Raw genomic sequence first — 24,566 nt, 5'->3', positions numbered from 1 at the left:
CAGAGGTGAAGGGATTAGTACCTGGCTGTCCACGTAGTAAAAGTCCCTGGAACTTTAATACAGGCTTCTGGATTCTAAATCCTGAGAGTTTTCTGTTAATCCTAGGGACTAAAGAAGTCAAGTTCACTAATATAAAATTTCTCCATCCTACTGAGACAGTGTAAAAGAATCACATTTATTTTATTTTAAATGATAAACTATTGTAATAAACATATAGAAAGCATAGAGAATAACAAAAATAAATACTCATGTTTGTATTTATCAAGCTTTATCAAATCTAATGTTGCTTTATTTCTCATTCTTTTTTTCCCAAAAGAAATAAACATTTCTGTATCTTTAAAGCTCCATGTATTCCTTTGCCAAATAAACTATCCTTCTCCTAAGGCATTTTCATGCTGCAATCTGTGTATTATCATTCACATGCATGCTCTTATACTTTTAATACATGTGGAGGTACTCATAAGCAGTGTGTTGTAGCAGAGTTTAAAATAACATGTAGTGTAAAGCAATATATAATTGTTACTGTTTTAAAACTTTATACGAATAGTATCACATAATACACATCACTCTTTACTGTTTTTATTTTTTTTTAACACAGAGACAGAGAGTCAGAGAGAGGGATAGACAGGGACAAACAGGAATGGAGAGAGATGAGAAGCATCAATCATTAGTTTTTCGTTGCACATCGCGACACCTTAGTTGTTCATTGATTGCTTTCTCATATGTGCCTTGACCGTGGGCCTTCAGCAGACCAAGTAACCCCTTGCTCAAGCCAGTGACCTTGGGTCCAAGCTGGTGAGCTTTTGCTCAAACCAGATGAGCCTGCACTCAAGCTGGCGACCCTGGGGTCTCGAAGCTGGGTCTTCTGCATCCCAGTCTGATGCTCTATCCAGTGCGCCACCGCGGGGGTCAGGCTACTTTGCTCTCTTTTATTCGTATATTATTTTTGAGACTTGTGGTAGGCAGGGAAATCCCCCCTCAGCCCTTCCCCACTTTACCCCAAGATGTCCTCATCCTCATCCCTGGAGCCTGTGACTATGTTACCTTCCATGACAAAGAGGAATTAAGGTGGCAGTTGGAATTTAGGTTATTAATCAACTGACCTTAAAGGATGGAGATTATGCTGGATTATTGGAGTGGACTCAAGAGTACTTCTAAATCAAAGAGAGAGGTAGAAAAGGACAGGGCAGCGTGAGTAAGACTCACTGTGATGTTGCTGGCTTTGAGGAAACGGGAAGGTTGCCATGAGCCAAGGAAGGCCAGTGGCCTCTTGAAGATGGAAAAGTCAAGTAAACAGAGCCTCCTATACAGTCTTGGGAAAGGAACAAAGCTCTGCCGACATCTTGGTTTCAGCCCAGTGCGCTCCAGTTTGGATTTCTGATTTCCAGAAATGTATGGTTAAGCCTATAAACTGGTGGTATTTTAAGCCATTAAATATTTGGTAATTTTTGATAGCAATCACGGAAAATGAATACAAGATTATACGTAAGCTTAATTCATTCATTTTAAAGTGCATTATAGAATTCCATTGTGTGTGTTCTTTGCCTATTCTCAAATTTGTATTTGGGAGAGTCAATCATGTTGCTGCATGTGCAGGTTTGCGGGTTTCATTAGTTTGCTATTGAATAATTAATTATACCACATTTTACTTTTCAATTCTGTTGTTGATGGGACATTTACCTCATTTCTAATTTTTTGCTCTTGTAAAAATGTTGCTATGAATCTTTTTGAATTTGTTTCCTTATGCAGAGGGGCAAGAGTTTCTTATAGGGTGGTGTGTTGGTAACTGACTGGGAAAATGAGTGCAATGTGCAGCCAGGTTTTCAACTCAAGGGGACTGGAACCGCTGGATTGCAAGGTATATGCCTCATTAACTTTATTATACATGCTAAACTGCTCTCCGATGTGGCTGTACCAATTTCACCTCCCCCAGCAGTGCATGAGGGAAGGCGCCCAAATTTGACTTTAACATTTTTGCCAATATGATGACTCTAAACCGGTATCTTCTTTTTATTTCAACTTGCATTTCACTGATTACTAGCAAGGATGAACATGTTTACATGTGTGCAGGGGCTGTTTGTCTCTCCCCTTCCTTGAATTGTCTGGGGAATGTGAAACAATATATTGTAGAACAGACCCCACTTGCACAGGATATGCGCATGTGAACATGTAATCGGATCCCAATAGGCCGTGATGGTTGAGTAGAGCTTTTTAACTTCCATAAAGTTAAGTGACATTTACATGAGGAACTAATGAATGTATTACATTTAATAAAATATAAGTAATCACATTTGTCTTTGCACATTAAGAAGAATTTAAAAACTTTTGGAATTCTGAGAAACTTGAACACTGCTCTTTTGACAAAAATTTCCTACTCTTTAGGTTTCTGATTGTGCAATTAAACTTCAATAACACAAAACCACCTTTCATTAAACAAGGAACACATTCTGGATTCTATACCAGTGTATTGAAGAAAGATTGAAAAACTTCTAATAGTGGATATCGGCTTGATTCTTAGGTTGTAAAGGAAAGGGACTTGACAAAAAATTTTGCCCGGGTGGTGGTGGCCCGGTGTCCTGTTCAATGGTTCTAAAGCTGCAGTGTGGGAGACAGTCGCTCAGTTCGAAGGCTTTTTAGTCCAAAATCAATGGCATTCTTTTCTCCCGTTCCTTACTTTCCTTTCTTCAGTCTGTTGAGAAATAACAGAAGCAAACTCAGGAATCCATGATGCTATTTGTGGTTTCATAGCTCTCTCTTCTGGACAAAGTTGAAATTGCACCATGAATGTCATTTATCTCTCACTGCATATTACAATTAAAATTTTGTTTCTGTATTTCTACTTTATAACCTAAATTTATCAAAATATATGTAATATATAAAAAACCAAAACGATATACATAATGAGGCAAAAGTAGGTTTGCAGTTCTTATGAAGAATAATGCAATAATAAATAGTAATACACAAATAACCTGTTTCAAGTACTCACAACTGTAAACCTACTTTTGCTCCACCCTGTATTTATCTACCCACTGTCTCTCATTTACTTGTTTCATAAAGTTTTATAATTACTTGATGAACAACTTGGTTTTCCTTCTCTCTTTTCTTCTAAGTCTGTGTGACATAAAAATCCCCTTAATAAAATATTTAAAAACATTGTAATCAATTAATAATGTATCCTTTTTTTTTTTTTTTTGACAAAGAGTCAGAGAGACAGAGAGAGGGACAGACAGACAGGAAAGGAGAGAGATGAGAAGCATCAATTCTTTCTTGCAGCTCCTTAGTTGTTCATTGATTGCTTTCTCATATGTGCCTTGACGGGGGCAAAGGGATGGCTACAGCAGAGCGAGTGACCCCTTGCTCAAGCCAGCAACCTTTGGACTCAAACCATGGGGTCATGTCTATGATCCCACACTCAAGCCAGCGACTGCACTCAAACCAAATGAGCCCACGCTCAAGCTGGTGACCTTGGGGCCTCGGACCTGGGTCCTTTGTGTCCCAGTCCGACACTCTATCCACTGTGCCACCACCTGGTCAGGCAATAATGTATTCTTGATGATGTCTTTTCCTTATATACTAACTATTCTTTATGTTTTAATCTTGTCAATGTAAGAAATGTCCAAACCCATGAAGAATTGTGTGTGTGTGTGTGTGTGTGACAGAGACAGAGAGAGGAACAGATAGGGACAGACAGACAGGAAGAGAAAGAGATGAGAAGCATCAGCTCTTTGTTGTGGCACCTTAGTTGCTCATTGATTGCTTTCTCATATGTGCCTTGACCGGGGGGCTACAGCACAGCGAGTAACCCCTTGCTCATGCCAGCGACCCTGGGTTCAAGCTGGTGAGCTGTGCTCAAACCAGATGAGCCTGCGCTCGAGCCGGCGACCTGGGGCTTCGAACCTGGGTCATCCGCGTCCCAGTCTGACGCTCTGTCCACTGCACCACTGCCTGGTCAGGCCCATGAAGAATTTTTATAACTTATTTTAGTTGGAGGGTACACCTGGAAGCAAGATCTCAACAGAATGAGAAAAATGCTTCCTGAATGACAATTTTCAACTTCTTTTATAAAGTTTGAATTAAGGAGGGAAATTAAAGAACATGAAGGTGGGAATCAGATTACAGGATAGTTAACAACAGGGGTCCCCAAACTTTTTACACAGGGGGCCAGTTCACTGTGTAACTGAACTGTTGGAGGGCCGTACTATAAAAAAAAAACAACTATGGCCCTGGCCAGTTGGCTCAGCGGTAGAGCGTCGGCCTAGCGTGCGGAGGACCCAGGTTCGATTCCCAGCCAGGGCACACAGGAGAAGCGCCCATTTGCTTCTCCACCCCTCTGCCGCGCTTTCCTCTCTGTCTCTCTCTTCCCCTCCCGCAGCCAAGGCTCCATTGGAGCAAAGATGGCCCGGGCACTGGGGATGGCTCTGTGGCCTCTGCCCCAGGTGCTAGAGTGGCTCTGGTCGCAACATGGTGACCCTCCAGGATGGGCAGAGCATCGCCCCCTGGTGGGCAGAGCGTTGCCCCATGATGGGCGTGCCGGGTGGATCCCGGTCGGGCGCATGTGGGAGTCTGTCTGACTGTCTCTGTTTCCAGCTTCAGAAAAATGCAAAAAAAAAACAAAACTATGAACAAATCCCTATGCACACTGCACATATCTTATTTTAAAGTAAAAAAACAAAACGGGAACAAATACAATATTTAAAGTAAAGAACAAGTAAATTTAAATCAACAAACTGACCAGTATTTCAATGGGAACTATGCTCCTCTCACTGACCACCAATGAAAGAGGTGCCCCTTCCAGAAGTGCAACGGGGGCCGGATAAATGGCCTCAGGGGGCGTATTTTGGGGAACCCTGGTTAACAAGATTATGTGTTCTCTTGAGGGTGGTTTCCCTTCTGAGGGAAAAAGTGCATTTCAAAGGTGGGTTAAGCTAGATGCCCAGAAATAATGGACAGGGCTTGCTTAAGGTAAAGAGAAACTTTTACTAAAGAGTTATATGCTTGAGGCATGACAGCCCACCATGAGCAGCCCAGTTAGGAATTTATGATCAGATCATTTTCTGAGGTGGTTTTTCATAGAACCTCTTTTTTTTTTTTATTATCTATAATCTTGATACTTGCCTAGTTCTCTGAGGCAATTTTCCCCCAAAGTGAAGTTGTCTCAGCAAAAATCACAAACTTTATTACACTAGCCCACATCCTCCTTTACTTTCTATTCTTCCCTTCCCGTCTCCCATTTTTTTTGTTCTTTCGTAACTATTTAGATAAATTTTACTATGTGGGGGAAGGGCAGAGTTTCCTTTACCCTCAGAGTTCTTTTATTTTTTTAATCTTATTTATTGATTTTACAGGAGGGAAGTACGAGAAATAGTTGATTCACTCTAGCTGTTATTGGTTGCTTGTCATATGTGCCTTGACCTGGCAAGCCCAGAGATTCAAACTGGTGACCTGAGCATTCGAGGTCAACACTCTATCCACTGTGCTACCACAGACTCGGTATACTCAAGGTTCTTCTGGTTGGTCAAATAGACATGAGACAGATTAACAAGAGAAAATAATCAAATTTAATACATACATATGTATAAGAACCTCACATACAGTAGAGAGTCACAGACCCGACATACTGGAGATGTTCAGAGATAGAAAGGGAACACAGGCATATAAGACATCCTGAGCTAGGGGTAAGATAATGTACCTTGGAGGCCTCAAAGTTTCATTGCAGGATGCTAAGAAGAACAGAGTTTTAGTAAATAGAAGTTTTCCCTCTATGATCCAGTGGGATATAATCCAGGGACAGAAGATTGATACAATATCTGAAAATTAATAACTATGATACACCACATAAAACAAAATGAAGGCTAAAAATCACATGATCATATCAATAGATACAGAAAAAGCATTTGATAAAACCCAGTACTCATTTATGATAAAAACACTCAGCAAATAAGAATAGAGGGAACATACATCAACATAATACTGGCCATCTATGACAATCCCACAGGTGACATCATACTCAATGGGCAAAAACTACAAGTGTTTCTCTTAAGGTCGGAACAAGACAGGGATGTCCACTTTCACAACTCCTATCAGCATAGTACTGGGAGTCTTAGCCACAGCAAACAGACAAGAAGAAGAAATAAAAAGCATCTAGCCTGGCCTGTGGTGGCACAGAGAATAGGATAAAGTATTGACCTGGAATGCTGAGGTCTCCAGTTCAAGACCCTGGGCTTGCCTGGTCAAGGCACATATGAGAAGCAACAAACAACCAATAAACAACTTAAGTGAAGCAACTATGAGTTGATACTTCTTGCTCCCCCTCTCCTCTCTCTCTGTAAAATCAATAAATAGAATCTTTTTTTAAAAAGGCATCTAAATTGGAAAGGAATAAATAAAACTGTCATTATTTGCAGATGACATGATATTCAATACATAGAGAACCCTAAAGATTTCATCAAAAAACTACTAGAACTGATAAGTGAATTCAGTAAAGTAGCATGATACAAAATAAATATCCAGAAATCAGTGGCACTTTTTAAAAAAAATTAATTTATTGTATTTACATAGATTCTAGTGTTGCCCCGAATGCATCCCCCTCCTCCATGTTCCCCACAACATTTCCCTTTCCCCCTTCCCCGCAACGCCCTCCCCCTTTCCCTCCAGGATTAGCTTTCCTGCTTTCTATAACTTTGTGTTTTGTGTGTATAATTTCATCAATCTCCTTCCCTTTTCTGATCCCATCCTCTCATCCCCTTTCCCTCTATCCACTTTCCCTCTGGACCCAATGATCCCACCTTTGTCTCTATTCCATTTCTCAGTTCACATAGTTCATTGGATTCCTTAAATAAGTGAGGTCATATGGTATTTTTCTTTCTCTGCCTGTCTTATTTCACTTAACATAATAGTTTTCAGGTCCATCCATGTTGTCGCAAAAGGTAAGATTTCCTTCTTTTTCATGGCCCTATAATATTCCATTGTGTATATGTACCACTGCTTTTTAATCCACTCATCCACTGACAGGCACTTGGGCTGTCTCCAGATCTTGGCTACTGTAAACAATGCTGCCATAAACATGGGGTGCATTTCTTCTTTTGAATCATTGATGTGATGTTCTTGGGATATATTCTTAAAAGTGGGACAGCTGGGTCAAAGGCAGTCCCATTTTTAATTTTTTGAGGAATCTCCATACTGTTTTCCACAGTGGCTGCACCAGTCTGCATTTCTACCAGCAAAGTGGCACTTTTTTAAAATTTTATTTAGAAAATTAAATTTAACAGGGTGACATCAATCAATAAGAGTACATAGGTATCAGGTAAACATTTCTATAGTATTTGAACTGTTGATTATGTTGTATACCCATCACCCAAAATCAAATCATTTTCCATCACTTTATATTTTTTCCACTTTACACCTTTAGCCCCACCTCAGGTGCATTTTTATACACCAGTAATGAACTATCAGAAAGGGAAACTAAGAAAACAATACCATTTACAATTGCTTTAAAAAAGAATAAAAATCTTAGGAATAAATTCAACCAAAGATGTAAAAGACCTGCATTTGGAAAATTATAAAACTCTAAAGAAAGAAATTAGAGAAGATGCAAATGAGTGGAAGCATACACTGTTTTCATGGATAGGAAGAATTAACATAATTGAAATGTTCATATTACCCAAAGCAATCTATAGATTCAATGCAATTCCTATTCAGATACCAATTGTGTATCTCACAGAACCAGAAAAAATATTCCAAAAAGTTGTATGGAACCACAAAAGACCCTGAAGAGCCACAGCAATCTTGAGAAAGAACAACGGAGTTGTAGGACTCACACTACCTGATATCAAACTATACTAAAAGGACCCAGTAATCAAAAAAACTTGGTACTTGCATAAAACCACATATATAGATAACGGCACAGAATAGAGAGCCCAGAAATAAACCTATCTGCTTTTATGGTCAATTAATATTTGACAAAGGAGGTGAAAACATATAATGAGGTAAAGATAGTCAACTCAATAAATGGTATTGAGAAAATTGGATAGATATGAACAAAAAACATTACACTAGACCAGCGGTAGTCAACCTTTTTATACCTACCGCCCACTTTTGTATCTCTGTTAGTAGTAAAATTTTCTAACTGCCCACCAGTTCCACAGTAATGGTGATTTACAAAGTAGGGAAGTAACTTTACTTTATAAAATTTATAAAGCAGAGTTACAGCAAGTTAAAGGATATAATAATAATTACTTACCAAGTACTTTATGTCAGATTTTTGCTAAGTTTGGCAGAATAAATCTTGATAAAACAACTTACTATAGTTAAATCTATCTTTTTATTTATACTTTGGTTGCTCCACTACTGCCCACCATGAAAGCTGGAACGCCCACTAGTGGGCGGTAGGGACCAGGTTGACTACGACTGCACTAGACCACCTTCTTACACCACACATAAGAATAAACTCAAAATGGATTAAAGACTTAAATGTTAGGCCTGACCTGTGGTGGTGCATTGGATGGAGCATCAACCTAGAATGCTGAGGTCACTGGTTTGAGGCCACAGGTTTGCCTGGTTCAGACATATACAAGAATCAACAACTATTAGTTAATGCTTTCCGCTCCTCCCCTCACCTTTATCTCTCTCTATCCTCTCTCTAGAATCAATAAATAAAATCTTAGAAAACGAAAAAGATTTAAATGTTAGACAGAAAACCATAAAAATCCTAGAAGAAAACATAGGTAGTAAAATCTTGGACATTTCTTTTATTTATTTATTTATTTATTTATTTATTTATTTATTTATTTATTCATTTTTAGAGAGGACAAGGAGAGGGAGAGAGAGAGAGATAGAGAGGAGAGAGACAGAGAGAGAGAAGGGGGGAGGAGCTGGAAGCATCAACTCCCATATGTGCCTTGACCAGGCAAGCCCAGGGTTTCGAACCGGCGACCTCAGCATTTCCAGGTTGACGCTTTTTCCACTGCGCCACCACAGGTCAGGCTTGGACATTTCTCATAGCAATATTTTTCTGATATATCCTCAGGCAAGGGAAACAATAAAAAAAATAAACAAATGGGCCTACATTAAACTAAATGGCTTTTGCACATTAAAGAAAACCATCAACAAAATGCAAAGACAACCCACTGAATGAAAGAATATATTTGCCAATGATTCATCTGATGAGGTATTAATATACAAAATCCATAAAGAACTAATAAATCCCAATACCAAAAAAACAAACAAACTATCCAATTAAAAACTGGGCAAAAGACCTGAATAGACACTTCTCCAAAGAGGACATACAGATGGCTCATAGAAATATGAAAAGATGCTCAATGTCATTAATCATCAGAAAATGCAAATTAAAATCACACACCTCACACCTATCAGAATGGTTATCATCAATAAATCAACAAATGACAAGTGCTGGTGAGAGTATGAAAAAAGGGTAAAAACGGAACCCTTGTGCACTCTTGGTGGGAATATAGACTGTGCAACCACTGTGGAAAGCAGTATGGAATTACCTTGAAAAATTAAAAACAGAGCTGCCTTTTGACTCAGCAATTACATTTTGGGATTTTACCTGAAGAAACCTGAAACACTAATTCAAAATAACATGCACCCCTGTGTTCACTGCAGCATTATTTACAATAGCCAGCATTTGGAAGCGGCCCAAGTGCCCATCAGTAGATGAATGAATAAAAAAAAGCTGTGGCACATATACACAGTGGAATACTACTTAGCCATAAAAAGGGAAATCTTACCTTTGGCAACAGCATGGATGGACCTGGAGAACATTATGCTCAGTGAAATAAACCAGGCAGAAAAAGAGAAGTACCATGATTTCACTCATATGTAGAATCTAATGAACAAAATAAACTAACAAACAAAATAGAGAAGGACTCATAGACAAAGAAAACCAGACTGACAGCTCTCAAAGGGAAGCAGGGTTGAAGAGCTGGGTGAAAAGGGTGAAGGGATTAAATAAACCCTCTCCAAAAAAAACAAAAGCAAATAAACTCCCTCATAGGCACAGACATTAGTATGGTGGCTACCAGAGGGAAAGGGGCATGGGGGGAGTAGAAGAGGGTATGGGGATGAATGGTGATGGAAGAAGATTTGTTCTGGGGTGGGGAACACACAGAACACTGCACAGGTGATGTGTTGTAAAATTGTGCACCTGAAACCTGTATAATTTTGTTGACCAGTGTCATCCTAATAAATTCAATTAAAAAAAAAAAGTTTGCAGAGTGACGTCAGAGAAATGGTGCCGTAAGGAGTGATACCAATAAATCTCCCCCAAAATTCAACAAGATCTTCAACCAGAGACAGAAAAATCTACCCTTGGAGCCTCCAGAAGTTCCACACTAAACGCGAAGGTATGATCGAGCAAAAAATTGACTAAATATATAATCAACCCCGAAGGAAATAAGGAGGAAGAAACACTCCGCCTTTCCCACTAACCTAAATAAGGGCTGCTTTCACTGGGAACTGAGAGTATAGGAACTAAGGCGGGCATAGGGTGTGAATAGATCCAGACTGTGGCACAAATGTCCGAACCAGGCTGTGGCACAGACATCCAAGCCAAGGAAAAACTATGCTTGTGGCAACCCAGTCAACACAAGCAAAGAAAGGCACTTGGGACAGCCATCCGCCCCGATCTCCTGGTCGGCACACACAGATGGTGGGCGAGAGATTCTTCCTAGAGCCCCGGGAGTGGGCGCCCGTGTTACTGGACAGAGGGGCAGGGTCAGAGGTCTTTCTGTGGGCTGAAACCGGAATCTCGGAGTCGCCCCTACGCCCCAAAAAGCAGCACGCAGGGAGGGAGCGGGAGCGAAACTCTATACGCTCAAACTTTTCCGTGCGGGCAGGGCGCCTCACTCGGAGAGGCAACCAGCTTGATCTCCTCGTTGAGGAGCGCGGAGAGTAGGCGAGAGATTTCCCCGAGAGTGGGCACCCGTGTTACCGGACACAGGAGCAGAGACAGAGGCCTTTCTGTGGGCTGAAACTGGAGTCTTGAGGTCGCCCCTGCACCCTGAAAAGCAGCGCATGGGGAGTGAGTGGGAGCAAAATTTCCTACGCTCTAACATTTCCATGCGAGTGGGGTGCCTCACCGGGAGGGAGAGGCGGCTGGCCGGATATTCTGGTGGGCGAGTGCAGATACTGGGCGAGAGATTCTCCCGGGAGTGGGTGCCTGCCCGTGTTACCGGACAGAGGGGCAGAGTCAGAGGTCTTTGTGTGAGCCGAAGCCCCGCCTGATTATGCTAGGGGCTCTGACTGATTGAGCCTTACCCAGAGCCCTGTGCTGAGTGGGAATAGAGTAGGGATTTGCCAGCTCTTTGAGCCTCTGACTCTCTAGGCAGAGGCAGCAGAAACCCCATAGCTGGATCATCAGGCTACTAATTCAGGAAGGAAAGACTAGGAGAGAGGCTCTGGGAACATGGACTCTCTCATTGATGGAACCTGCAAATGCTAATGAGCCTCGACTGCTAATGAGACTGAACCCCAATATATGACATCGCCATAGAGACTTATCAACTGCAAACCTCTACCTAAGCATGCCACAGGGGCAGAACCCGGGGTACAGAGTCACCGACCAGAATCAAAATCAAGAATAACCCACAGACTTTATAACCTATCCCATTTTATTATATTTGTTCGTTTGTTTCTCTTATCTTCTTGTCTTGATTATTTTCTTCCTCTTCCACTTTGGTCATTTAATTCTCTGCCAGTCTTACTCTCTCCTCTCCTTGAACTACACTACCCATAAGTGTTACATCTCCCATTATCTTTTCTTCCTCCTTTCTCTCTATGAGGGTTGTACTCCAAAACCCTTAACTCTCTCTCTCTCTCCTTTTATTCTTTTTTCTTCTTTTTGTGTTTTCCTCTTTCTTTTTTTTTCCTCCCTCCATATTAGTTTCTTCTTTTCTCCTTTATTTCCTCTCATTCAATTCTCAATCATGAACAAATTATTTTATCTGGGACTCAAATTTTTCTTTGTGGCACTTTGGTTTTTTTTTACTTTGCTTTTTTGACTCACTAGCAGTGCTCCCAACCCTGGCTCTCCATTTTATCTAGTTCTTGCTCCACTAAATACAATAGTAATTTTTTAATTTTTCCCCTTTTTCCTGTTTTCCTCTTATTCCTCTCATCATATCTCTTAGTCAAACCACCTAAAAGCAAATCATTTTATTCTTGACCCAAATTTTTTTCTTTTTTGCATTTTGTGGGTCCATACCCCCTTTTTTGCCCCTTTATTACTTCTCCCCAACTCAGACCCTCCATTATAGGTAGTTTTTGTTCTATTTAGCACAATATAATTCACAGTTCACCACAAGATTTTCTCAAGAAGAAGAAGAGAGGAGAGGAGAGGAAAAAAAAGAGGGAGGGGAATAATAATTAAAAAAATTTTTATTTTTTATTTTTATTTTTAACTTTTTATTCTTTATTAATGCTCATTAATACTATCAACAAAACCACCCTCAGAAGCAATTAAGGAAAAGTAAATCAAATATCATGGATACAAAAGACAGAGAGATAGCACAAATAGATGAGGAAAAATCTATGGAGAAAAAATTTAATATATTGGAAACCTTGAAGCTAAATGACAGAGAATTTAAAATAGAAATCCTAAAAATACTCAGAGATATACAAGAAAACACAGAAAGGCAATTTAGGGAGCTCAGAAAACAATTCAATGAACACAAAGAATATATTACCAAGGAAATTTAAACTATAAAAACAAATCAACCAGAGATGAAAAACTCAATTCACGAGATGAAAAACGAGGTAACAGCCTTAGCTAATAGAACAGGCCAGATAGAAGGTAGGATTAGTGAAATAGAAGACAAGCAACTTGAGGAACAACAGGGAGAAGAAGAAAGAGACTCAAAATTTTAAAAAAATGAGAAAGACCAACAGGAATTGTCTGACTCCATCAAAAAGAATAACATAAGAATAATAGGTATATCAGAGGGAGAAGAGAGAGAAAATGAAATGGAGTACATATTCAAACAAATAATAGATGAGAACCTCCCAAGCCTGTGGGAAGAACTAAAGCCTCAAATTCAAGAAGCAAACAGAACTCTGAGTTTTTTTAACCCCAACAAACCTACTCCAAGGCACATCATAATGAAATTGGCACAAACCAACGACAAAGAAAAAATTCTCAGGGCAGCCAGGGAAAAGAAGAATACAACATATAAAATAAGGCCCATTAGATTATCATCAGATTTCTCAACAGAAACTCTACAAGCTAGAGAGAGTGGATCACAATATTTACAGTCCTGAAAGAGAGGAACTTTCAGCCATGAATACTATAGATTCAGAAAAGATGAGGAAATTTATCATCAGAAAACCCCCACTCCAGGAATTACTAAAGGCGGTTTTCCAACCAGATAAAAAGAACAAAACAAAACAAAACCACAAGTAAAAGCTCCACCAAGAACACAATAAAACCAAATTTAAACTGTGACAACAACAAAAAAAAGGGGGGGAGAAAATGGAGATTAACAGTAGCAAAAAACGATGCAGTGCAAAAGTACTCACAAGATAGTGCACTACAATGAACAGGGTAGGAACCCTTTCCATTACTTAATAGTAACCACCATTGAAAAAACCACCACAGAAGCACATGATTTAAAAAAGATAGCAACAGAGGAAAGATGTATGGAATACAACCAAACAAAAACAAAAGATAGAAAAACGAAAGAGAAGAATCAAGCAAGACATAAAACTAACAGAAAGCAATGTATAAAATGGCAATAGGGAACTCACAAGTGTCAATAATTACACTAAATGTAAATGGATTAAACTCACCAATAAAAAGGCACAGAGTAGCAGAATGGATTAAAAAAGAAAATTCAACTGTATGCTGCCTATAAGAAACTCATCTAAGCAACAAGGATAAAAACAAATTCAAAGTGAAAGGCTGGAAAACCATACTCCAAGCAAATAACATCCCCAAAAAAGCAGGTGTAGCAATATTCATATCTGATAATGCTGACTACAAGACAGCAAAAGTACTCAGAGACAAAAATGGTCATTTCATAATGATTAAGAGGATGCTGAATCAAGAAGACACAACAATTCTTAATATATATGCACCAAACCAAGGAGCACCAAAATATATAAGACAGCTACTTATTGACCTTGATACAAAAACTGACAAAAAAACAATCATACTTGGAGACCTCAATACACTGCTGGCGGCTCTAGATTGGTCATCCAAACAGAGAATCAATAAAGATATATTGGCCTTAAACAAAACACTAGAGCACCTGGATATGATAGATATCTAGAGGACATTTCATCCCAAAGTGACAGATTATACATTTTTATCCAGTGTACATGGATCACTCTCAAGAATTTACCACATGATGGGCCACAAGAACAACATCAGCAAATTCAGAAAAATCAAAGTTGTACCAAGCATATTTTCTGATCATAAAGCCTTGAAACTAGAATTCAACTGCAAAAAAGAGGAAAAAAACCCCACAAAAATGTGGAAACTAAACAACATACTTTAGAAAAATGAATGGGTCAAAAAAGAAATAAGCACAGAGATAAAAAAATATATACAGACAAATGAATATGACAATACGACATATCAGAATCTATGGGATGCAGCAAAAGCAGTGATAAGAGGGAAGTTCATATCACTTCAGGCATATATGAACAAACAAGAGAGAGCCCAAGTGAACCACTTAACTTCACACCTTAAGGAACAAGAAAAAAGAAGAACAAAGACAACCCAAAACCAGCCGAAGAAAGGAGATAATAAAAATCAGAACAGAAATAAATGAAATAGAGAACAGAAAAACTATAGAAAAAATTAATAGAACAAGGAGCTGGTTCTTTGAAAAGATCAACAACTTTGACCAACCCTTGGCAAGACTTACCAAGGAAAAAAGAGAAAGAACTCATATAAACAAAATCCAAAATGAAAGAGGAGAAATCACCATGGACATCATAGATATACAAAGAATTAATTTAGAATACTATGAAAAACTTTATGCCACTAAATTCAACAATCTAGAAGAAATGGATAAATTCCTAGAACAATACAACCTTCCTAGACTTAGTCAAGAAGAAGCAGAAACCTTAAACAGACCAATTAGTAGGGAAGAAATAGAAAAAACTATTAAAAAACCCCAAAAATAAAAGTCCAGGCCCAGACGGTTATACTAGCGAATTCTATCAAACATTCAAAGAAGATTTGGTTATTATTCTACTCAAAGTTTTCCAAAAAATAGAAGAAGCAATACTTCCAAACACATTTTATGAGGCCAACATAACCCTCATACTAAAACTGGGCAAGGACAGCACAGAAAAAGAAAACTACAGACCAATATCTCTAATGAATACAGATGCTAAAATACTAAACAAAATAGTAGCAAATCGAGTACAACAACAAATTAAAAAAAATAATACATCACGATCAAGTGGGATTCATCCCAGAATCTCAAGGATGGTTCAAGATATGTAAAACGGTTAACGTAATACACCATATCGACAAAACAAAGAACAAAAACCACATGATCTTATCAATAGATGCAGAAAAGGCATTTGATAAAATACAACACAATTTTATGTTTAAGACTCTCAACAAAATGGGTATAGCAGGAAAATATCTCAACATGATAAAGGCCATATATGATAAACCATCAGCTAACATCATATTAAATGGCACAAAACTGAAGGCTTTCCCCCTTAAATCAGGAACAAGACAGGGTTGTCTACTCTCTCCACTCTTATTTAACATGGTGCTAGAGGTTCTAGCCAGAGCAATTAGACAAGACAAAGAAATAAAAGGCATCCATATCAGAAAAGAAGAAGTAAAGGTATCACTTTTTGCATATGATATGATCCTATACACCGAAAACCCCAAAGAATCTACAAAAAGACTACTAGAAACAATAAGCCAATACAGTAAGGTGGCAGGATAGAAAATTAACATACAAAAGTCCATAGCCTTTCTATATGCCAACAACGAAACATTTGAGAATGAACTCAAAAAAATAATCCCCTTCAAGATTGCAACAACAACAAAATACCTAGGAATAAACATAACAAAGAATGTAAAGGACTTATATAATGAAAACTACAAACCATTGTTAAGGGAAATAAAAAAAGATACAACGAGATGAAAGAACATTCCTTGCTCTGGATAGGAAGAATAAATATAATCAAGATGGCCATATTACCCAAAGCAATATACAAATTTAATGCAATTCCCATCAAAATTCCAATGACATTTTTTAAAGAAATGGAACAAAAAAGCATCAGATTTATATGGAACTATAAAAAACCCTGAATAGCCAAAGCAATCCTAAAGAAAAGAACAAAGTTGGGGGCATTACAATACCTGACTTCAAACTATATTATAGAGCCACGACAATCAAAACAGCATGGTTTTAGCAGAAAAATAGACACTCAGACCAATGGAACAGAATAGTAAGTCCATAAATAAAACCACATGTATATGGTCAAATAATTTTTGATAAAGGGGCCAACAACACACAATGGAGAAAAGAAAGCCTCTTCAACAAATGGTGCTGGGAAAACTGGAAAGCCACATGCAAAAGAATGAAACTCGAGTATAGTTTGTCCCCTTGTGCTAAAATTAATTCAAAATGGATCAAAGTCCTAAATATAAGACCTGAAACAATACAGTACATAGAAGAAGACATAGGTTCTAAACTTATGGACCTTGGTTTTAAAGAGCATTTTATGAATTTGACTCCAAAGGCAAGGGAAGTGAAGGCAAAAATAAGTGAATGGGACTACATCAGACTAAGAAGTTTTTGCTCAGCAAGAGAAACTGATAACAAAATAAACAGACAGCCAACTAAATGGGAAATGATATTTTCAAACAACAGCTCAGATAAGGGCCTAATATCCAAAATATACAAAGAACTCATAAAAACAACAAACAAACAAACAAACAATTCAATAAAAAAAATGGGAAGAGGACATGAACAGACACTTCTCTCAGGAAGAAATACAAATGGCCAATGGATATATGAAAAGATGCTCATCTTCATTAGTTATTAGAGAAATGCAAATCAAAACTGCAATGAGATACCACCTCACACCTGTTAGATGAGCTATTATTAACAAGACAGGTAATAGCAAATGTTGGAGAGGCTGTGGAGAAAAAGGAACCCTCATTCACTGTTGATGGGAATGTAAAGTTGTACAAACATGGAAGAAAGTACGGTGGTTCCTCAAAAAACTGAAAATAGAACTACCTTATGACCCAGCAATCCCTCTACTGGGTATATACCCCCAAAGCTCAGAAACATTGATACGTAAAGACACATGCAGCCCCATGTTCATTGCAGCATTGTTCACAGTGGCCAAGACATGGAAACAACCAAAAAGCCCTTCAATAGAAGACTGGATAAAGAAGATGAGGCACATATGCACTATGGAATACTACTCAGCCATAAGAAATGATGACATCGGATCGTTTACAACAAAATGGTGGGATCTTGATAACATTATACGAAGTGAAATAAGTAAATCAGAAAAAACCAAAAACTGCATTATTCCATACATAGGTGGGACACAAAAACGAGACTAAGAGACATTGATAAGAGTGTGGTGGTTATGGGGGGGGGGAGGAGGGAGAGTCAAAGGGGGAGGGGGAGGCACAAAGAAAACTGGATAGAAGGTGACAGAGGACAATCTGACTTTGGGTGATGAGTTTGCAACATAATTGATTTACAAGATAACCTAGACATGTTTTCTTTGAACATATGTACCCTGATTTATTGATGTCACCCTAGTAAAATTAATAAAAAAAAAATTTAAAAAAAAAGGTTGCCCTGCCCTATGGATAGGTCAATCTCTGATAATCTCCCATTATGGGCAAGGTCCCTAATTCAGGTTCTTCCAGGCAGCCAAGTGAGGGGCAGAAGTTTCTCTTGAGACTGAAGCTAAATCTGCCTTCAGCTCTAAACAATCTGCATACCCCTAAGGCAAGTCTTGGGATAACTTTCTGGACACCCACAACTACAATGTGTAATGGGAAAAAATTACCCTCTACCTTTGAAAGTTTACTAGATGTATTAAAAATCAAATCGTTTGACCAGGCAGTGGCGCAGTGGATAGAGTGTTGAACTGGGAATCAGAGGACCCTGGTTCAAAACCCCGAGGTCACCAGCTTAAGCACGGTCTCATTCAGCTTGAGTGCAGGGTCACTGGCTTGAGCATGGGATCATAGACTTGATCCCATATTCACTGGCTTGAGCTCAAGGTCGCTGGCTTGAGCAATGGGTCAACTGATTCTGCTGTAGGCCCCCCAGTCAAGGCACATATGAGAGGTAATCAATGAACAACTAAGGAGCTGCAGTGAAGAACTGATGTTTCTCATTTCTTTCCCTTCCTATCTGTCTGTCCCTATTTGTCTGTCTCTCTGTATCTCTCTGTTTCTATGTTTCTTTCTCTCTCTCTCTCTCTTTATCACACACACACACACACACACACACACACACACACACACACACCAAATCAACATTAGGCAGAGTAGCAGGAATAAAACAAATCCACTTGAATAACAGGTATGACCCCTGTGTACATGGGAGAGACCCAAGAGCACTAAGTGATTCACCAGAACAGCAGATGCCTGGAATGCCACCTTCAGCTACAGAGAGAATTGACTCCTTTTTTGGAAAAAGTTCTTTTGACAGTAAAAAAAAATAATAATATTATGCATATTATTATGCATAATAATCAGTGTAATAAAATGATTTCAACAAAAATACGCGCTGATAGGTGAACAGTCCAGACCGTAACTTCCCTCAGTGTTAGGCACCACTTCCAGAAGCGTCACTTCCAGAATACATGCAGGCCTCCCAGGGATGGAGACTGTAAGTCACAAAGAAAGAACACAGTTTCCTTCCAATGAATAACTTAAAAAAATATCTGTATTTCTGCTACAGAAAATAATGCCACTAGACTGTATAAAACTCAAAATTTATATTTTTGTCTTATTGACTTAAATAAATAAAATAACTATAGCCCTTATTATGGTATTTTAATTATTGCTTTCTTGGTAACAAATGTAATTAATGACTAAACATCAATAATTGGTGATGTTTGTGAAACTAATTCTCATTAGACATTTAAGTAGTTCCATATTTATGGAGGGCTTATAGTAGGAATAATTATTTTTATTGATGTAACATTCATTAGTTTTTGGTGTACAACATAATAATTTGCTATTTGTATATATTGGGAAATGATCAGCATAGTAAGTCCAGTTAACATTTGTCCCAATCCACAGCTACAAAGGTTTTTTTTGTGTGTGTGATAGGACTATATTAGAAATTATTGATACCATACTAAACTTTATATTTTAGAAGATCTGTTTGCCACATATAGCCTTCAATCTCAAATTACTTTATAGACTAATATTATATTTGCAGGTAAGGCTTTCTACATGATATATCATATTTTTCTAAATTCAGAATTACTCTAGCAATATTATTTCAGCAGTAATTTGTTACCTGAAGAAGATTTTATTTGGAAAATCTGCCTAAATCAAATATGAATTTGAAGGGCAGAAGTACAGAACTTGGTGATTAACTGGAGGGGGAGGGAGGAGAAGCAGGAATTCACAGACTGCAGCCTGAGAAACAGCATGGTTCAGGACGGTGTTCACTGAGAGTAAGAAGACTGGACAGAAAATAGGTTTGCTGTGTGTTTTAGAAGAAGATAAGCAGTTTTAGTAATATGGATGAACATGTATGAAAGACTCTATCTGTAGGTAAAAGAGTCATTTTAGGACTAGTGACACAGAACCATATGCTAGCTAGACAACTCAAAGCAAATGGGACTCAATCCCTCTGAGGAGACTCAAGAACTACTTACTGCCCCAGTGAACAGCTTTTCAAGGATCCCCTTGGCGATGACTTCATCCTGACTGGTGCAGGTGACAGGAACCCACTGCCTGTCCAGGTCGCTGGCCCTGCAGACCACAAGGTGGTTAATGTGAGCAGCGTATAGTCACCACAGGTGTCTCCGTCTTCTCCTGAGCTGATGTACCTAGAAGGTCTCGGACCCAGCTGACTTGAGAGGGGAAGTAAAATTGCTGCCCCATGTCCCTTTACTGAAACAGAAAGATGCTACCAAATCCATTGATCCTTTAAATTCAATTCAAGACAAGGCCAGAAGCTTTACATCTGCACAGACAGGTTCCCGTAGCTCTTTGAAAATGTATCTACTAGAATTCCTAGCACAATAGTCTGTAATTATTTTTATTTACTTATTTATTTTACAGAGACAGAGAGTCAGAGAGAGGGATAGACAGGGACAGACAGACAGGAACAGAGAGATGAGAAGCATTAATCATTAGTTTTTCGTTGTACGTTGCGACACCTTAGTTGTTTATTGATTGCTTTCTCATATGTGCCTTGACCATGGGCTACAGCAGACCAAGTAACCCCTTGCTTGAGCCAGAAACCTTGAGTCCAAGCTTATGAGCTTTGCTCAAACCAGATGAGCCCGCGCTCAAGCTGGTGACCTCGGGGTCTCGAACCTGGGTCCTCTGCATCCCAGTCTGATGCTCTATCCACTGCGCCACTGCCTGGTCAGGCTGTAATTATTTATGTAGTTCCTCTCCCACCAGGACAGAACTAGTTTTTTCTTTTTCTTTTTTCTTTTGTATTTTTCTTAAGTAAGAAGCAGGGAAGCAGAGAGACAGACTCCCTCATATGCCCAACCCGGATCCACTCGGCATGCCTACTAGGGGGCGATGCTCTGTTCATCTGGGCCATTGATCCATTGCAACTGGAGCCATTGTAGCACCTGAGGCAGAGGCCATGGAGCCATCCTCAGCACTCGGGCCAACTTTGCTCCAATGGAGCTTTGGCTGCAGGAGGGGAAGAAAGAGATAGAAAGGAGAGGGGGAAGGGTGGAGAAGCAGATGGGCGCTTCTCTTGTGTACACTGGCCAGAATCGAACCCTGGACTTTCACACACCGGGCCGATGCTCTACCGCTGAGCCAACCAGTCAGGGCTTTTTAATTATTTTTAATTATAAAAAGTATTCCTTACATTAGGTAAGTTTCTCTTACATAGTGTATATTACAAAATACTTAATGTATAAATCTGCTGCCTGATTACTTCCTGTGGTCGAAGATCTCTGGTATTGATAGAAAAGCAACCTGTAATAGTGGAGTCTTATTCCAGCAATACTCTCATTTCTAGTTCTGTGAAGCTTTGAATTCGACCCAATATGTTCTGGAGTTTCAAAGCTTACAGACTTCAACTTTGTAATATAAACCACAAGTAGCAGTCAGATTCCCAACTAGTTCTAGAGGCAACTGATGGCTTAGAGTAGGCCTCTTAATAAATTACCTACACACTCCATATGGTAAGAAAGAATGTTGGAGGGCATTAGAAATTTTATTTTTTGAGGGAGACAGAGACAGGGAAAGACAGGAAGAGAGACAGATGAGAAGCATCAACTCATAGTTGCAGCACCTTAGTCTCCTTAGTTGTTCATTGATTGCTTTCTCATATGTGCCATGATGAGGGCTCCAGCCAAGCCAATGATCCCTTGCTCAAGCCAGCGACCTTGGGCTTCAAGCCAGTGACCTCTGGGCTTAAGCCAGTGATCATGGGGTCATACCTATGATCCCACACTCAAGCTGCAACCCCGTATTCAAGCTAGTGAGCCTGTACTCAGATGACGACCTTGGGGTTTTGAACCTGGGTCCACAGCATCCCAGGAAGATGCTCTAACCACTGTGCAACCACCTGATCAGGCTAGATATTTTCTTTTGAGATAATTCACTTGGTCTTGCTTCTTTGACATTCTAAAGGTTTTGCTGGCAACAAATACATCAATGAAGAAAGCATTCTTTGAAAAAATTATGGGCAACAGCAAGTACTACACGAAGAGAAAAATATTTCAGTCTTGATGGTAAAATACAGTAAAGAAACTTCTTTATCCAAGTCAAAGGAGAACTGTGTGATAACCTTGGACCTGGCAGCACTCCTGTTCAGAGAAGACAAAATGGGGACTCAAAGATGAAGGGGATGGTCATAGTTTTAGAAAGGCTCTTTTGATTTAGAAGCCAGCTCAAGTAACCAGGAGCAAAAAGGGATAAAGGCTGAATAAAAGGGATGATCCTGAAAACACACAATGGTAAAATTAAAAAGCCATCGCAAAATTCACAGACATTGGAGCTGGCAACCCCTTAGGAACCATCACAGTAGTTCTGGGGCAGATCTTCCTTCTTGAGCACATCCTCAGCATCTCTGCCTCCCTCACAACCCCACTCCACCCCACCGCCTCACACCACTGCTCAGCCCCACTGCTCCTCACAGCTCCACCCCGTGGCCCCACCCCACCCCGCAGCCCCGCCCCACCTCACAGCTCCTGCTCCAATGCATCCTTTCAGTTCTGCTCCTGCTGTCGACTCCCAGAGTCTTGGTATCTCCTAGTTCTCAAAGGCTGGAACTAGCTACCTGCCTCAGTTATTGTTTGGTACAAAAGTTCGGGGTCACCAGGGTACCCTTGAACAAAGTGTCCATAGTTGTCACCTGAAGGGTCACAACAGGAGGGACACAGAGAATAAAATGGCTCCCTACCTGTGGTGTCTTTATAATTGAATAGGGCTGTGGCGGGCACCATGGTTTTTCAATATAACGTTAAGGTCCTTTCAATCCAGGCTGCCAGATCTTCTGATGATGTGGAGACAGACCCCTGTGTAAGCTCCAGGTCCATGCAAGTATGGGGGAATTTACACCTATTGAATATCTATGGCCATTCGTATAATGAGGAGACAAAAAGCATTATTAACAATGATGTTAATCTGATTTCATAGAAATTAAGCCATAGGATTCCTGAGAAAGTAAAAAGCCAGTCAAAGCAACAGACTGAGCCTATGTTTCTCAGCATCCTCTCAGAACCCGATGACCTGAAGATCAAGACCACTCGTCAGCCTTCACTAAAGCCACTAATCTCCACAGCATCAGCCAACCTTCGCATGAAGGGCTCTCTTGAGTTGGTTACTCTTTCTGTCCTTCAGTGATAACTTCTGTAGAGTTTAGGAACGAATTTTCTGGTTCTGACTGCTCCACTTCATGTTTTGTATGGATCACGACCAACTGCATCCAGGCACCCACCTCAACATGATCCAATAAATCTTGAATCATCTAAACATTTAACTTCACAAGATTTCCAATACAGCATATTGATTACTCCCAAATTATGTAAATGAGTATGTGATAAAATATTTAAATTTAACTCTTAACTAGTAAGGAATGAATAATGAATTAGAAATGACTAATTATTTAGAGTTTACTATTAGTAATGGGTACTTTATATATTATTTCATTTCATATTAACAACTTACCCCATGAGGTACCATTACCTCTATTTTACACCAGAAGGAACCAAGACTAAGAGAAATTAGGTGGCTCCCTCGAGTCCCCAGATGGTAGGTGCAGGGGCAGTGTTTGAACTCAGGTTTTATCTGACTCCAAACCCCAGTCTTTCCACTACACAATGCTGCTTCCCTAGAGTGGGCTTAATGGGTGAGAAGAGTTAATAAATATTGAATCATTACACTTTGTAAAAGTGAGTTCATATTTTAGCTTCATTTTCAGGAGTGGCCCAGCAAGGGAGCACTTGGTCAACCATAACAGACATAATCTGGGGTCTTCAGGCCACTTTAAAGACCATCTATAAATATACAATCTCTCTCTTTCACACACACACACACACACTTGAAATGATTAAAAAAAAAACCCAGATATTAGCTTGACCAGGTAGTGATGCAGTGGATAGAGCACCGAACTGGGATGCAGAGGACCCAGGTTCAAAACCCCAAGCTTGAGCGCGAGCTTACCAGCTTGAACCTGGGATCATAGACACAGAGGTGGATTTAACGGTGGGCATACACTGGGAGCGCGTTCTGGGCCCCAACTTCTGAAGGGCCCCGCAAAATTCCAACTTTACACTTTTTTCTAATGACACCAAGTTTGGTTTTGTATGTGCAATTTTAACATTAATAGTACATGATATTTTTTATTTATTTAAAAATATGGTTAACGTGTATTTTTATTTTCCCTATTTCTCTCTTTTTTTTAAGGGGCCCAATATTTTCTTCAACACTCGGGGCTTCAACCGACCTTTGTCCACCTCTGCATAGACATGATCCCATGGTCGCTAGCTTCAGCCCAAAGGTCAGTGACTTGAAGGCCAAGGTCGCTGGCTTGAGCAAGGGATCAATGGCTCTGCTGGAGGCCCCAGTCAAGGCACATATTTGAAAGCAATCGATGAACAACTAAGGTGTCACAACGAAGACTTGATGCCTCTCATCTCTCTCTGTTTCTGTCTGTCCTTATGTGTCCCTCTCTCAGTCTCTGTCAAAAAAAAAAAATCAGATATTAGCCCTGGCCAGGTGGATCAGTGAATAAAGTGTTACCCTGGCACATCAAGGTCACGGGTTTGATCCCTGGTCAGGGAATATACGAGAGGCAATAAATAAATATACAACTAAGTGAAACAATTAAGTGGAGCAGCTAGTTGATGATTCTTTCTCTCTCTCTCTCTCTCTCTCTCTG

General features: G+C 39.5%; 1 long non-coding RNA gene across 1 annotated transcript; it reads right to left on the bottom strand.

The window, feature by feature from the left end:
* Positions 1–349: 349 nt before the first annotated feature.
* On the bottom strand, positions 350–24,497 carry LOC136324828 (uncharacterized). The gene is made up of 3 exons (XR_010729146.1): positions 24,132–24,497; positions 19,861–19,957; positions 350–2,689 (listed from the first exon to the last, which is right to left on the bottom strand). It is a non-coding gene; the product is annotated as an uncharacterized lncRNA (long non-coding RNA).
* Positions 24,498–24,566: the final 69 nt, after the last annotated feature.

The sequence above is a fragment of the Saccopteryx bilineata genome, chromosome 2, assembly GCF_036850765.1.
Source record: "Saccopteryx bilineata isolate mSacBil1 chromosome 2, mSacBil1_pri_phased_curated, whole genome shotgun sequence".
NCBI classification, from domain to species: domain Eukaryota; kingdom Metazoa; phylum Chordata; class Mammalia; order Chiroptera; family Emballonuridae; genus Saccopteryx; species Saccopteryx bilineata.
The sequence above is the reverse complement of the archived record's forward strand: the minus strand, read 5'-3'. Positions and strand labels throughout refer to the sequence as shown.